Source organism: Leptidea sinapis, chromosome Z (assembly GCF_905404315.1).
Source record: "Leptidea sinapis chromosome Z, ilLepSina1.1, whole genome shotgun sequence".
In the NCBI taxonomy this organism is placed as follows: Eukaryota; Metazoa; Arthropoda; class Insecta; order Lepidoptera; family Pieridae; genus Leptidea; species Leptidea sinapis.
The window spans coordinates 30470288-30487696 of NC_066312.1; the positions used below are offsets into that span (position 1 = coordinate 30470288).

Here is a 17409-nt window from a genome sequence, read left to right on the forward strand (position 1 = left end):
CGGCAGTGTTAACTATAACCAACAGCAAGCATTAGCAACCTACAAATAAGACTTAAGAATATGTGTAACAGGATTAAGTAGTGTTCATAGCTCGAAATGCTATACTTTCACCACAAAACTTGTCTAAAAACACCATGTTTGCGTGTTTTCTGCTTACTCTTCGCCTTAAGATTAAAAAAGGAATAAAAGATAAAAAATAAATGCCTGTTGGTTTTTATTGATTGGGATGTTTTCGTAGGTTACGTTTAAATTCCTGTGAACTATTGGAAAATATATCTAAGTTCTCTATTTTTCTATTCATCTCATTGTATTGCCTAAGCAGTCATATATTGCAGTAATATATGACTGGCTCTTGCAACATCAAATGAATCACAGAACGATGCCGACTTTTTATGTCGGTGCTACCAGGAAGCACAAGGAAGCTCATTCCACAATATAATTGTACGTGGAATAAAGTTCCTTGAAAATAGCACTTTGCAGCCACTCATAGAGATGGTATGTATGATATCCATCAATACCAATTTGTGGCGTATCGTGCGAAGGTTGAATTTAGTAGCAGGAATCAGGTCAAACAGCTCTGCTTAATACTCCTCGTCTCTACGCAATGCCAAGTAATCTAGTCGTTGACAGAGAACTGGATATGAGACAATTCGAGCAGTTCTGCGCGCGTCATATGATTTGAGCTAATATTGGTATTGCAAAGGTGTATTCGCAGTGCGTTTCTTTTTAGAGTCATTTAACGGTTTAGGTTCAAATTTCTTGATGCCTTTATTCATTCACCCAAATACCAAGTGTACATCCATTCTTTTTGGCCCTATTCATATTCATCCCCCTCGAATAATGTTAACTAAGGCTTAAATAGTATAAAAAACAACAGAATGATATAAGAAAGTAAGAGATAAAAGCAAGTCATTTTAATTTAATCTTCTATTTCAATCATAAAATACGACAAGAAACCAAGATTGAATATGTAAGGCTGCACGAACTTCATCATTCCGTCTTCAGTAAATTGGTTTCGAGAGCTTAATAGCCTACATTTATAGCGCCCTCGTGTGCTTCATACATTGAGATGGTTCGTCTATTCGTCTATCAATATCTTTTACGATTACAATTTTGAAATATTCAATGTTGCTTATACTTCCTTGATCTTTATAATATTTGTGTATTTCCAGGATTGAATTCCAGTTATTAGACTCATTCGGTTACGCAAATACTGATAGAAATTGATATTATTGGATGCAGTATGTAGTATTCATATGTTGGATACAGCGCCTTACAAATTAATTTGTTATGTATATTACAGCCAATGTAAAATACTCTATTTGATTGAAAGCATTGGATTTCGAGTTTCTTGTATGTTCTTCTCATGAGTTCTACTTTTTCGAACAAAAGGTATATTCAGCCAATTTAAGCCTATTTGAATAAAGTTTATTTTACTTTGACAGGTTAAAAAAGTGTCTGTGTCAGCTCCGACGCACAACTCGAGTTTACTCCTCAAGAACGATTGTCTTTGAACAGGTATTTAACAAAATTTCCAAAAGAACTTACTTTCTTGGATTCTAAAATTAACATGATGATATTATCTAGCTTATTGAAGTAAATTGCCCAACTTCCAGCATCTTCATTGACCAATGTTGTTATTTGAAAGTAATTTAAAGTTTGAATCTGCTCATCTGTCAGTATTTCTCCTTTATTTTTAAGTTTATGAAGAAGTTGTAAAAGATGAAGCCAACCTATTTCATTAGCAGTAATCGTCAAAAACATGGTTGGTTTTCCCAACTGTCGCATCATTGCAAACAGATCTCGCTTACGCGCCGACCAATAAGTGGCAGAATTATGTATAGATTTCATAAAAGCTATGTTGCTCTCTAAACAGGTATTAATATAATCTTCTGAATGAATTTGCTCTTTAGATATATCGTTGATTGTGCCGATATGTTTAAATCCAATCTTTAAACCATTACAAACTCTTAGACGCAAAATCTTCATCGCAGTATAAAGAAGTTTATTAGGGTTCACGCCCCTTCTATCATTCACTGGTTGCCATCATAAATGAGGTCACTGTAATGTCCTCTCGGAATACACATACAAATTGTCCTAAGTAAATGGCTGGAATCGACAATTCTTCTGCGTATTATCAAATAGTAAACTCTTTGGAATTATATTTCCCCCTGGAGCGATGTGAAAGAATTTATCTTCATTCCACAGAACAGTTTGCTGTTGCGCTATAAGACTTTCATCAATTATAATATGCTCACTAAATTCGTTAATATTTATTTACGTTTGTGCAGAGTCAGGCTCAACAGGTATCGTGTGATCTGCAGATTGGCTATAATCAACTATAACGTTATCATTAGTTATGAACCAGGAATCATCTACTTTAATATCAAAATATTTATATAAAGGAGTCTGAACCAGATATGTTTTAGATCTGTCATCAACAATTTTGATGACAGATCTTTTAACCAGCCCATGAAGATAACTTGTCCTATGAATAAGTTTCTTCTTGATGAGTACAAAGATCTTCTTCTTGGCCATTGAGTGGTCTAGGTAAATAGGTATAATGTTTGTCATGTTGCTAACTGAAACAGGTATGTTAATTATTTGCCCGGTTATAGCGAACTGACCGTTAAAATGCCGCAATCTCTGTATCTGCATAAAAGGAACCCGTGGTGAAATAAATCTTTCAGCAATGATGTCTAATTCTGGTAAGTCCGCTGGTCTGTCTGGATATTTAAAGCCGTTAAAGGTTGCAAAGACGGGATTTTGCCTTTTTTAACCGACTTCAAAAAAGGAGGAGGATCGTCGGTTCATCTTGTAGGGTGTCTACCAACTCTGCGTCACCGGTACGTGCTCACCGTTCGAGGACTTTACTGCCCAACCGGCCTTCTGTGCATCGACCTATGTCATCCGTAGAATCCTGACCACTTCAGTTTCGCATTCATTTGGGTCGGTTCTCCTACGGATCTCCTCATTTCTGATTCCATCTCCCAGGGAAACTCCGAGCTTAGCCCTCTCCATTGCCCCCTGAGTGACCATGAGTTTTCATTAAGTTCTTACAATTAACACAATACTTAATTTAAGAAATAGTTCTACAATGCCGCGTGCTTTTGTGGTTCGACACTCCAAAAAATGTAGTTTATTTAGTCAAACTATTTTAACCCGATACAATTGATAATATAATTTATATTGAATATTTCGATTAAATGCATAAAACAGGAAATTGCGAGGCCACAGTTATGGCAAAGTTATGGCTAGCAATTCACTCGACGCTGGATTTCGAATCTTCGAGATATTTTACGCGTTCTTATATATTTTCGATGGAATTTTAACCCTGGTTAGAGGTTTCCTTGCCTTAAGGGAGAACCCCCACCGAGAAGCCTACGTATTAGGTAGTTATAAACTGGCTATTTATTCCCAAATCGACGTTGACTGTGTAAATTTATTGCATGAAAACGTCCTGGATTTATTCCCACAATGTGCTTAGGCCAACGTCCGACACAACAACTGAATTTGAAGATGTGTGTTCCAAGTTTTCTCGCGATATTTTCCTTTATCGTAAAACCATCTAACATATTCATTCGCAAACCGGTTTGACTGTCAGTATTTGAATATATTTGTATACGATTTACTTATTGACTCAAAGAAATATAGATTTCTTTTTCTTTTTGCTGTTATATTACTCGTATTGAAATTGTTGAAATTACTAAAGGGACTTACTATTGACTTGTTTATAAATTTCAATCATGTAATATGAATGTAAATATGAAGGTCCCAAATCTAAAGCAAACCTTCTTCACAGTTTCTAATGATGACATACAAATTATTCTTTTGTATTTGTATGACGTGATAAAGTGTATTTAAAATACCTACTTTGAATTAATGGTTTTGATTTGATTTGAACCATGATGGGCGGGAATCGAACCGGCTATTGTCAGATGAGAAACCTAATTACAGTGACACCACTGTCCGCCTTTCGTCCGTCTGTCTGTCAGCGCATTGCATCTCACATTATACAAACTTACAATATACTAGCGTATAAACAATCAAAGCGTGCAAAAAATCAAAGAGAAAAATATTTCTAACAGAGATACAGAATCATAGATATGAATGCAAATTTATTGTAACTGTAACCGATTTTGATTGACAAGTCGTAAACTGTCAACCACGCTTGGCATTAGCTTCTTAGTATTTTGAATATAAATTATTAGCCACATAATTATTTACTTTGTTAAACAATTAATTGTTATGGAAATATATTTAATATACCTAAAAGATTATTTTAGTTGATATATGTGCACACATAAACATTATATATAACAGGTACTGGTTATAAACCAGTAACTGCGATATAAATAAAAAAATCAATAACAGTTTCTTCTTCTGATAATAATGTTGAGAGAAGAGATGCACTACCTCAACTCTTCATCATCAGCCGGAAGACTGTCCACTTCTGGACAACGCCTCCCCCAAAAATTTCCAGGACAATCGGTACTGCGTTGCCCTCAATCAACCTATCCGGCGATCTTGACCAGATCGTCGGTCCATCTTGTGGGGTCCTACCAACACTGCGCCTTCACAAGCGTTAGTCGCTGTCACTATCTCCTTCTCTCTCTATCTCTCATGCAATTATAGTATAGATAGAGAAATAATACGCCTACTCGTGCAGCACATTTTCGTTATTGGTACCAGGGTAACATGAGTGAAGTGCAATATATAATGGTAAAGAAAGACTGCGAACAATTAATGACCAAGAGTTCCATACTAAAAAATATCAAGAACAAAACTTTAAATGAATCAATATTTAAAAAAAAATTAATAAAACAGTGTATGAACATATACGACGCGAGCGACAATTTATCAAGAATATGAATATGTTGTGGGCGCTAAAAGTGAGTTTCGCTCACCCTCCATCTTGTAACATGTAAACAAAGGACACACACAGCATTTTATGATTGTAGGTTAATAGAAAATGAGGGTCAAATGGCCGTATCGTATCTTCTCAGTTGTTGTTTTTTCTACAAAGATACTTATTGGACATATAAGTATTTTTATGGTAATTTCTTTTGAATGTATCATAAGTTACTCACAAAGAGAGAGACAGAAGAATTACGTGAACTGTAAGCATTCACGTTCTATAAACTACTAGACTTCTAATCGACTAGTAAAGGGTCGTCAATAAATGTCAGAGCGGCGTTGACATTAACTTATACATTTAAAATTAAAACATTCATTTAAATTAACACCTTATTTCGTGGCATTAATGTTCAATGTCTGTGAACGAAAGCTCTACCTAATTGTCGCGTAGGCAGTATTTTGTTTAACATCTTTCCTCTTGGATATTTTTTGTGAGAATTACTTTGTGAAAAGGGACGGAAATGTGTTACAGGAAACCGGTGAAGCAACCGCTATTTGATTTGACCAATGAGAGCGCACACTATTTGATTTAACCAATGAGAGCGCACGCTACTTGATTTGACCAATGAGAAAGCATGCTATTTGAATTGACCAATGAGCTATCCTATATTGCGTGAGGTTGGCACCATGACCTTCTGCCGGCCAACATAGTATATGCGTGTGCGTAACGAGAAAGAGAAAGGGAAATAGAGTTTAGCTGCAGCTGCAGTTTAGAGTGTTGTGCATAAAATGTAAGAATATTTTTTTATGTGTAAACTATATTATTAATTATACAAAAAATACAAAATGTTTATTTTCCTTACCAAGTATATACATAAATGGTATAATATAAATATAATATAATAATGGTAATAAGAGGTTACACTACTAGAAGGCTCGTTTGTAGTTTTATTTTTAGTTAGTTACGGAACCCTAAATACTGAATAGAATAATTTGAATATTTCATTAAAATATCTTTTGAAAAGCGACTAAAACTAAACTCAACTTCCTCTCTTGTTTCAATTTCGCTCAAGAAAAATTATGAAGAAATTAGTAGTGGCAGCTTATCTTTATACAGTGGCTCCGTGAAAGTGCAAATTAGGTTAAGTAAAATTTTCATTTTATTATGCCAAGAATAACACGGAAGCCTTTAAAAGGTTTGATTTAAAAACCACTCTATCATTTTTATAAAATGAACTATATTTTTGGAACCACGTTTCTTATAATAATGTTTTGGCGAAAGGAGTTGTAAAAATTTGTAAATTTTTGTAATAAAAATTATTTCGCTACAAAAAAGTGTTAGTTTCAGTCACTCTCTCTTTCTCTCGCTATCTCTCATGCAGAGATAGAAAAGATACAGAAGTATAACGTCTACTCATGTAGCACATTTTCCTTATTAGTACCAGGGTAACATAAATAAAGTAGATAGCGTTAGACAGTAGACTTATGTGGCAACGTCTTGGGGAAGGTTATTCCTTTCCCTAGGGATGGCTTGGCCTTGCATCATGTCGTGAAAGGGTGCTACTGTGGTGCAATCGGGAACGCTGCTTTAATTTAAAAAAATAGCCATTTATATTTTTATAATCGTTAGTATAATGTTCGCATCTTAGATTAAGGATTGGAGTCGGCTGCGCTCCAACAAGATACCGCAGGCGTAGTCGCAAAGTGCGGCATCTGATACTACGGCCCAGTGGGCGTACTCGAGCCAATCTCGAATGTGTGACGTTGACGTGCCACATGTTCTGTTAAACTTTGCTAATAGTTGAAATTAAAATGGCAGTTCGCTTTGTTAAAATAATAAATACTACAAGAAATAAAAAAGACACTGGGATCACACATCATCTGGGATCATACACTGTAAAATAACACGTATATAAGTTACAAAATTTAAAGGATGCCATTGAGTGTCAACATGCCACGCACATAAGCATTTATACAAATAGCCAATAAACACTACAAAATAAAGTAACTGTAAAAAAAAGCTGTTATTTTTAGGTAGTACGGTATCTTGTTGGAGTGCAATGGAGACGAATCCTTAAATCTAAGGTTCGTTTATACCAAATGATTTAAGTTTTCTTTAGTGTTAATTCCGCCAATATTTGTTTTTTAAAAACAATTCGACACGTGTTTCGCCTCTACACGAGGCATCCTCAGGACGTGTTGTCTCGCCAAAATCTCGAAAAAAGAAAAAAGAAAACTTAAATCATTTGTATAATTATGGATTTCCGCAAAGTAACGCCTAATTCAATAAATTTTCGTTTATACCATTTATTGCTTACAGAGTATGTATTGATGTATCAACTGTACTCAAAAATTCGAGTATTATTGAGTGTTTTGACACAAATTGAGTATTTTTGTTGCATCATTTTACATACACTCTATAATCTATATACATAAAATGTTATGTAATATCATGAAGCTGTAAATCTTGATTTACATTGTGGCTGTGACTTTCTTGTCTTCTTCTCATAAAAACTTAATTTTTTTTCCGAAATGGTTGTAAATAGTAAAAATAAAAATAATATATTTGTATACAGATAGATAAAAAAATCTTAATGGTCGTTTTTTTACTGAAAGCGATAAATGTGCTGAAACATTTCAGTATATTTCCAATATGCAATATCGTAACGTATCGTATCATAAATCTGACGTATAATAAATATCAAGGAAGCGATGCCCAGTCAAATATGTATTTATTACCTCCTAAATAAAATAATCGCCAGTCGTAAAATTGATGCAATAAAACTTATTGCGCTGACTGAATGTCCCATTTCATCAATATGCGAATTAAACCATCAAATGCTAACTCATTTTCGGATAGATCTGATGTTTATGTAATTGGGCGCAAATACCCTCACGATTATAATTTTTATAGCGCTAAAGTGGTCATAAAGCTTACATCGGTATTTTTATCGATGAAAATAGGTTAAGGTCAGGTATTTATCGTTTATAGCCTTAGGCTCCTTGTGCGTTATTCAACGAATATAGAATGTATTGATTGTTCACTGTTTAAATAAAACTAGTTGATACCCCGCGACTTCGTCCGCATACACACAGGACTGAGCACATGACAGCGGCATTTTAATTAAAGTTTTGAAATAATAGAAATCGCTACTATTTGTAAATAATGATGTATTTTGGAAAGTCGTAGTAAATTAAAGTGCGTGTGGTGTCGTATCAGAATATCACCACCCCATCTCCTCCTGTGGGTGTCGTAAGAGGCGACTAAGGGATAATGGAGGACGGGTAGCAGCATCCTTCCGAGATAGCACCACCATCAACTGCGATTGCCAACCCGCCTGCCAAGTATGGCGATAATGGCAAAACCCTCCACAAAAGACATGACAAACAATAAAAGGCCGCGGCCCCCACTCCCCGGCAGCTCCGCTTGTGATGTTCGCGATAGCAGCCACATAATGGACGGGGCATGGGGTGCTAAAAATCCCCGGGTGCAGCAACGCTACCACAAAAGAAAGACCATTGGTCCTGGCAACACACAATGTCAAGATGCGCACCAACGAGAAGTTGGAGGAACTGGAGGAAGCTTTGAGCAGATCACGATGGGATAAGGTGAAGTTATCTGAGGTCCGAAGACAGGGCGAGGACTTGATAATACCAAATTCTGGACACCTGCTTTTCTTCCGGGAGGGCGACCAACTGTCCCAGGGTGGTGTCGAGTTCCTCGTCCACAAGTCTCTCGTCAACAGGGGCGTGGATATCATATAGCCAATGAGGCAGTGCCTACCTCGTTATGAATAAATATGGCACTAGTGTTAAAGTTTAATTTACTGCCTATTGTAGGCAGTATACAGATTGCATATAAGAAGCAAGCAGTGTTGCATATAACTTATGTTGTACTGTCGGACTAAAGCGCAACAACAACTATAGTTAGCTCTACAGTGCCTACCTTGCTAGAAAATACAATGCACGCCCCTGCTCATCAACAACGAAACTGAGGTGGGGAGCGTGTTGACTAAGGTTACGTACCAGGTAAATAGGGTTAATAGTCATCCAGGCTTACGCTCCGACTTCGAGACACAGACGAGGAGGTGGAGGCCATGTATGAGGACATTTCAACAGCCATTCACACTTCAACGTTGTCATGGGAGACTACAACGCAAAACTAGGCAAACGTAGCGGCGATGAGTTGAGAGTGGGGCAATTTGGGTATGCAAATTGGAACACTTGAGGCCAGATGCTGGCTGACCTCAAGGAGAAGGAGGAATCCCTATATATGATAAACTCCTTCTTCATGAAGCCAGAATAAGGCAAAAAATGAGATTGGCTTCATTATGTCAACCAAAAGACTAATATTCAATGATGTCTCCGTGATCAACTCAGTGAAAATTGGGTGTGATTACCGTATAGTAAGAGGCACATTGAATATCAATCCAAAACTGGAGCGGTCTCGACTGGTGAAGTTTACGCTCCGACCCGTACCCATCCAAATCCAAGCCCCGGAAAACTGCAACGGAGAATTGCAAAACTGCTTCGAATGCCTTGGTGGCTGCCTTGACGTGGACGAGTATGATAGAAGGCCTACAGTTCTTGAAGGCCAACCATTCAAAAAGAACCGAAAAAATCTCAGACTCTACCCTCAAACTGATGGTTGTAAGACGCCAAATGGCGTCTCAGTCCCCGGACGATGATTCCCAGTTCTCAGGCAATAAATAGACAGATCTCCAAGTCATTGTCTCGCGATATACTCGTACACCGCCATAATGCAGATTGTGTGAAGTTAGCCACAGAGCGTAATAAAGGTACCAAAGTATTCGGCACGAGATTTGTCTATTAGGCAGAGCCAACTGACGAAGCTGAAGACGTATGGCACTAAAACAGCTTAAAAACAACAAGGCCGTGGTGATGATGGAATTATGAATTACGAAATTACTCCAAAAGCTATTCAATTACATCATCCTCGAGGGCAAAACACCGCAAGCATGGCACACAAATATAGTGGTGCTGTTCAAAAAGGGCGATATTATAATGATTTTGAAGAACTTTAGGCACATATCACTTTTGATATAAGCTGTTTTCTAGGGTTATTACGAATCGTCTCGTGCGCAGTTTCGACGACTTCAATCCCCCCGACACAAGCCGGATTCCGAAAAGGCTTTAGCACCATAGACCACAAACATACGCTGCAGCAGGTTATACAGAAGACGGAGGAGTATAACCAGCCACTGTGCTTGGCATTCGTGGAATATGAGAAAGCCTTTGATTCAATGGAGACCTGGGCGCTGCTTCAGTTTCTCTGGAGGTACCACATTGATTATCGATATATCGAAGCATTGCAGTGATTGTATGGAAACGCCACCATGTCAGTCCGTCTCCTATCCGACTGCAGCAGGGAGTCAGACAAGGCGATATCATATCGCCCAACTGTTCACCGCTGCGTTGGAAGATGTCTTTACGCTTCTGGACTGAAACGGACTGTGCATCAATATCAATGGCGAATACATCACTCACCTTCGATTTGCAAACGATATCGTAATCATAACAGTTAAATGTCCATGTCGCACCTAATCCCGTAACAATTGGGAACTGTACTCTCAAAATTGTTGACGAATACATCTACCTTGGACAAACAACCAAGTTAGGCAGGTCCAGTTTCGTGAAAGAGGTCACTCGTCGAATCCAACTCGGATGGGCAACGTTCGGGAAGCTACGTTAAATCTTCTCGTCCCAAATGCCACAGAGTCTGATGACGAAGGCTTTCAACCAGTGATGACTTACGGTACGCAGACGAGGTCGCTAACCATGGGCCTGATGAAAGCTCATGGTCGCTCAGAGGGCAATGGAGAGGACTATGCACGGAGTTTCCCTGCGAGATCGAATCAGAAATGAGGAGATCCGTAGGAGAAACAAAGTCATAGACCAAATGATTGCTAAGCTGAAGTGGCAGTGGGCAGGGCACATAGTACGTACGGACGTACAGATGGCCGGTGGGGCAGAAAAGTCCTAGAATGGCGATCACGTATCAGAATGCACAGTGTTGGTAGGCTCCCATAAGATGGACTGACAATCTGGTCAAGATCGCCGGAATACCTTGAATGAGGGTAGCTCAGGACCGACTGTCGTGGAGATCTTTGGGGGAGACCTTTGCCCAGCAGTGGACATCTTCTGGCTGATGATGATGACTACATTACATTATTTTATTCTATCATGAATAGCTTTCGCGGCGCTGCACATTTGAATAAAATTTTTAAATTAATAGAACACGCCACTTTTTGTAAATAATGATGTGTTTTTGCGAGTAAAGTCGTTACACATTACATTATTCTACCATCAATAGTTTTCGCAGCGCAGCACATTTTAATAAAATTTTTAAAGTAATAGAAAACGCAACTTTTTGTGAATTATGATGTGTTTTGCAAAGTCGTAGTACATTAATTTATTCTATTATCAATAGTTTTCGCAGTGCAGCATATTTTAATTAAATTCTTAAAATAATAGAACACGCCACTTTTTGTAAATAATGATGTGTTTTGTAAAGTCGTAGTACATTACTATCATCAATAGTGTTCGCAGCGCATATCATATAAATAATATTTTAGGTTATTTTTTACACCTTGGATTACGTTATTGCAGTTTTAGTAAAGATCCCTATTATTTTAAATATAATTTAGCTAATGTCACCTGGGGATAGTGTACCCAACATTGAAATAATTTTCAAATCGGATCAGTAGTTTCGGAGCCTATTCAATGCAAAAAAAAAACAAATAATGAAGTCTTTCCTCTTTATAATATAAGTAAAGATTATCTATAAACCAATATTATTAGTGGGTAGAGGTTGTGAGATTTAGGGGGTAATCTCTGGATCTACTGAACCGATTTTGAAAATTCTGTTACCAATAGAAAGCCACACTATTTATGACTGTCATAAGGTATATATTAAACCGAAAAATTAAATGACTTTTTCGTGGCATCCGGACTTGCAAAGTCGGAAAAAAACGGTCGAATAAAAACTTTTCATACGAATGTTGCCTTAACGATGAGATATATGATTGTTGTGTATTTACGCAGTTGTATTTTATTTATTTATTTTATTCAGAAACAAACAGTCATTTATAACTATATTAGCTGAGAAACACTTAGTAAAATATAGACCAACAGTTTCCTAGATTTTTAAAAACTACATCATTAATTATTTAATATAACACAAATTCTTAATTATAGACATAAGTTTTGAAGTTACATACTACACTGGCCTTCAAAAGTAAGTATCACACTTTTAAAATTGGGATAACGTTTTAAGTTCACAAGTTATACTTTCGAAATAAAAAGGACTCCAAAGAGAATTTAATTTTGTACATAAAAACTTTTTAGTCGGTAACCTTCTTTTAAGAATTGGCTGAAAAAAAACTTCAAAAACAATAAAATTCCTTTTTCAAAGTGGACGTTTCCGAATTACAATTTTACCATTCATATTTTTCTTTCTGTTTTAAATTTTTTTCCAGATCGATGGGTCTTGTTTTAAAAATTTATGCTAAAAAGCACATAACATTTATTTATCATGCTTCTTTCAGTTGAAGAGTGTGCTAGGATCATGGCTTTTCTGGAACTAGGCATCAGTATGCGTCGCACTGCAAGAATGGTGGGTGTGACGGTACGAACGGTCCAGAAGGTAAAGCGAAGGTACGAAGAGACTGGACACCATCTGTGGAGACCTTGTAATGGCAGACCCAGATGTACCAGTGCCCGAGAAGATCGTTATATTATTTCCACTGTGTTAAGAAATCGCCACCAAAATGCAGTTGAAGTCCAGCAACAGCTACTTCAGACCCGGAGAGACTACATTAGTCACAGTGCAGTGATAAGAAGACTTGCTGAAGCAAATTTGAAACCCCGAAGACCAGCGAGTGGCCCAAAACTCGAGAGACAGCATCGAGTAGCGAGATTGCGATACGCCCGTGAACACATGCACTGGGATGAAGAAGAATGGTCAAGAATTTTGTTTGCAGATGAGTCTCGATTTTCCCTTTACACTTCTGATGGAAGGCGAAGTGTTTACAGGCGACCTGGTGAGTCCAAGAGTCCAAGACGGTGGAAGCGGTGTACATGTATGGGCTGGCATATCTTCAGAAGGTCGCACAGAGCTAGTAGTCATAGAAAATGGCACCCTCACTGGGCAAAGATATGCTCAAGAGATTCTCAATGAGTAGGCAGGGCCGTATTTAGCAAATATGGGTGATGGATCGATGCTGATGCATGATAATGCCCCACACACGGCTCATATCGTACAAGAGTATATTCAGGAGGTCGGTATCAGCGTGATGGCTTGGCCATCAAGAAGTCCTGATCTCAACCCGATTGAACACGCCTGGGTTGAGCTTGGGAGGCTAGTCAGAAATCGCAGACCACCACCTACTACCCTCAGGGCACTAAAGCAGGCCCTAGTAGAAGAATGGGAGAATATTCCCTAACATCGGCTCCGAAACCTAGTGTTCAGTATGCCAAACCGGTTCGAAGCTGTAATCAAAGCTCGAGGAGGCAATACCAGTTATTAAAAATTAAATAACATGTAATACATTTTAGTTGAATTTTTTATAAATTTTGAGGAGTTACACACTACTTAAATTTTAATAACTCCTTAATTTATTATTTTATTTTAAGCAAAAAATATTAACATAACTTTGAAGAGCAACATACCTACATTATAGACTACCGTTTCTTACATTTGTAAAACTACATCATTTATTAATTCATATAAAACAAATACGTACTTAATATAAACATCATTTTTGAAAACCAATCTATTTAAAATAACTTAGATTAATATTATTCAGAAAGATACTCCAAAGCAGATTCTTTCAAACTGCTTAGGGATTCACTAAATAAATCTATGTGTAATAACTTATCATTGTACAACCTGCAAGCACGTTTTATGAAAGCGTTTTCTGCGTAGTTTGTGCGACTGCGAGGTATTACAAAAAGAGGATTGCTCCGGCAAGTTCGTTCGCGATGTTGAGGTACTCTAAAAGGCAGTGAGTGCAATAATGGTGGGGAATCGATAATATTATTTATAATTTTAAATATAGTTGATATATCAGTACAATTTCGACGGCAACTTAATGAGCATATTTCATGCCTTTTCAGTGATGTGTCATAATCCATATATAAGTGACCTTGTACGATAATCGAGAGCTTTAAAAAAAAAATCTGGACCCTTTCTTTTTTATTTGCATAGATATTAAAAAATGCATTCCAAACAGAACTAGCAAACTCGAGATGACTGCGAACATAACTATTAAACAGCACCTTGTACGTTAAATCTCTCTATAAATAGGTTATTTTGATTACAAAATGTCTCGAAATTACTTTAATCACTCTGTAAGGTATCACAGTCACCAATATCACGGATGACTTTAAAAAAATTTGTGTCATCGGCGTATAAAAGTATATAAGAACGATTTACACTTTTTATGACATCATTAAGGTATAATATAAATAACAACGGTCCTAAATGTGACCCTTGTGGAACGCCAGAAGTAATGAGTCTGTACTGAGAGGTATACCCATCCACTGGAACTGCCTGCGACTGGTTTTCAATGTACGACTTTATCCAGCGAAAAAGATCCCCGTGTATACCAAGTTGCCAAAGTTTCAAGAGGAGGCGTTCATGAGAAATTTTGTATTTGTATTGTCAAAGCCGTATATTACAATTTCGAAAAACAACTTCATATCTTACAATTTAACGATTTTACTACACTACTATAGTGCATGAAGTATTGTTGTGCAATGATATTTTGACAACTATACTGGTCCTAACGACCATTATGAAGCCGTCTCTAATTGGTCTGTTTCTTGTATTTATTCTATAGTCATTATTTCTTAGTTATACATTAGTTGTAATTAACTAATTGTTGTCTAATAGAATCGGGCTTTGTGTACTAGTAGGTTCCAAAAACAAATATACATTGTTAATCACAACGCCGAGCGTAGCATGCCGCGGCAGCGGCCGGCGAGTGCCAGGGCCAAATCAACCCTTGTTCACTAGTAGTTCCCAATGCGTACTTAAACCAGTCTCGAACAATGTGTGACGTTGACGTGCTTCATGTTCTGTTAAACTTTGGTAATAATTGAAACTAATATTATTGGTTGTGTAGTAAAACACTGTAAAAGTAATAAATCGTACAAGAAATAAGAAAGACACTGGGATCATATTATATCATGAGTAAGTATTTTGTATTTAATTAATTTCAAAGTAAAATAACACGAAGCATATGTTACAAAATTTTAAAAATGCCATTCAGTGTTAACATGCCACGCACACATGCATATAATAGTTTCCGTAATAAAAAAGCTAATGTTAAAAATCTTAGATAAAAATAAATTAATTTAAATTGGTCATACTGACATTTTGCATAGAAAATTGCCAACGCGCATACAAAATATGTATTTAATCTTTTAATATAAATATTAATTAATGTTATTTAATTAATTATTTTTGTGGTTGGTTATTTTATAGAAGAGGAGGAAAATCGAGCATGCATATGGGTTGAACCTTGGGTGGTGATGGGTTCTCTTGTGATTCTTATAAAACGTCCAATAAACGTACGCATGAATTCGAAAACCAAAAATACTTTGGTTCTTTACTCGTGAGAATCGAACCGGGGGCACAGTGGTTGTTTTCGATTGGTTTTATTAATCTTTTTGTTACACAGGAAGCTCTGAAAGCCGCTCACCACACATAAAACGCCATCAGCCGATGATTCATCAATTTTGCATGAATTGCAACTTATCGACATTTACTGGCAGTTCATTTTTATTTTTATGAGAGAATATATTCTTATTGAAACTTAAAATATATTTTGTTTTGAGTGACTTTACATCCAATATTGGGCAAGGGTTGTTCTGTAGAGAACAATGATAATATATAACTCATTTTATTTGGTTCAGCCTACGTCAAACGCTATTTACTGGGTTAATATTATAATGTAGATTTAATATAGTTGAAACTTGCAGCATTGACTTTGCTGAGCGTTTTTTATAGCCCGCAATATTTCATTAATCAGGATATTTAACGATAATTGCTTGCATGTTCTATATAGTCTATACCAACAGGAAAATACAGGAAGCAAATAGGTTTTCGCTGCCCATTTACTTTGAATTGAAAATGATAATCAAGCCAGATCGTTATCAGCTCATATTAGTGGAAGTAGATATTACTAATCATCAGTGAACAAAACCATACAGAATCATGAAGGCAATTAAAAAAACTCATGCAATTCTTGTCGTTTTTCTCATGCAATATGTTATGTTTTCCTATGTATCTTTTGATGTGTATCATTTTTTCTTTCAAATATTGAGTGTTACGTTAATATCTTAGATTAATTAATCAGTGTCAGTGTGAAAATATAAAGATACCATGTCTATTCGCAAAAACATAGAATGTGTTTATCGCACCACAGGAACACATTGAACATAGATGATGGTAAATCTATGGTTGTTTAGAGTTTAATGTTTGTCACTGTCAAAGCTTACGTAAACAAACGTTACTTGCTGTCAAAATGGGTCCCAAGTGAAGCGCATTTTCGCATGCAAGTTTTTTTTTGGGTTTCGAATCTCAAAAGGATTAATTTGGTGTGCGTATGTTTGTAGAGAATCTCGGGAACAAGAGATGGTATATTATTTACTCTTTGGTGGTATATATGTAAAACCCCGCCATTTGCAAGAAATTTCTTGCCTCGTACAACCACTTTGTGGAATCAATTACCGGCTCCTGTTATCCCGATGTATATTTACATTGAATTTTTTTTATTTGAACTTAATAGCACCATCATTTTTATAGTGTTTCATAAGCTTTATTCTAAAGTTATAAAGGGTTTCATAATACTTAGTTATTAAAATTTCCCCCCCTTTTCAAATAACAACCTTCGTTAGCTCTGGCTAACTAACTAGCTTGGTCTTGGTATTAAATATTTTAATACTAGACCTTGTAGGTCTAGTACTAAATATTTTAATACTAGACCTTGTAGGTCTAGTACTTAATTAATATACTTCTTTACACACACATACAATGACAGAGATTAAAAATGAGCATATTTTAGTAAAAACTCCTCTGAATCTTTTGCAATATACAATATTAAGCGTAAACCCGTAAACAGTCGCATATTTAATATTCCCTTTTCAAAACCAACATGTGTAGAGAACATTACGCAAAAACCAAGCTGCGTATAAAGATTTCTCATATATCTTTTATGTTGTCTGTACATGCCCGTGAAATATTGAGTCGTTACATCTTGTACTTTGAGTAAATGGCGTAAAGCTATATTTATTACAATGTTATCCTGTTCAGTGTGTCTTCATATACTGTTGGTTTTTGCTGACGGTATAAAAAATATGATATATTAGGATCACAATCGCTCCATTTATTTTCGAATAAAAAATTAACTACGTAACGCAAAAAATAATTTGTGAATTTAGAGAGTTTCTTCTGTAGCCAGAAAAGTTAAAAGTTTTACAAAATCCTTACTTAATTTACTAGGAACCTGAGTTTTGAAGTTAAAA

General features: G+C 36.3%; 1 protein-coding gene and 1 pseudogene across 1 annotated transcript in view; one reads left to right on the forward strand and one right to left on the reverse strand.

The window, feature by feature from the left end:
* Window positions 1-17409, reverse strand: part of LOC126978626 (voltage-dependent T-type calcium channel subunit alpha-1H-like) — a 182362-nt gene that overhangs the window by 62635 nt on the left and 102318 nt on the right. The window lies entirely within an intron of this gene.
* Window positions 2564-11027, forward strand: LOC126979117 (uncharacterized; annotated as a pseudogene).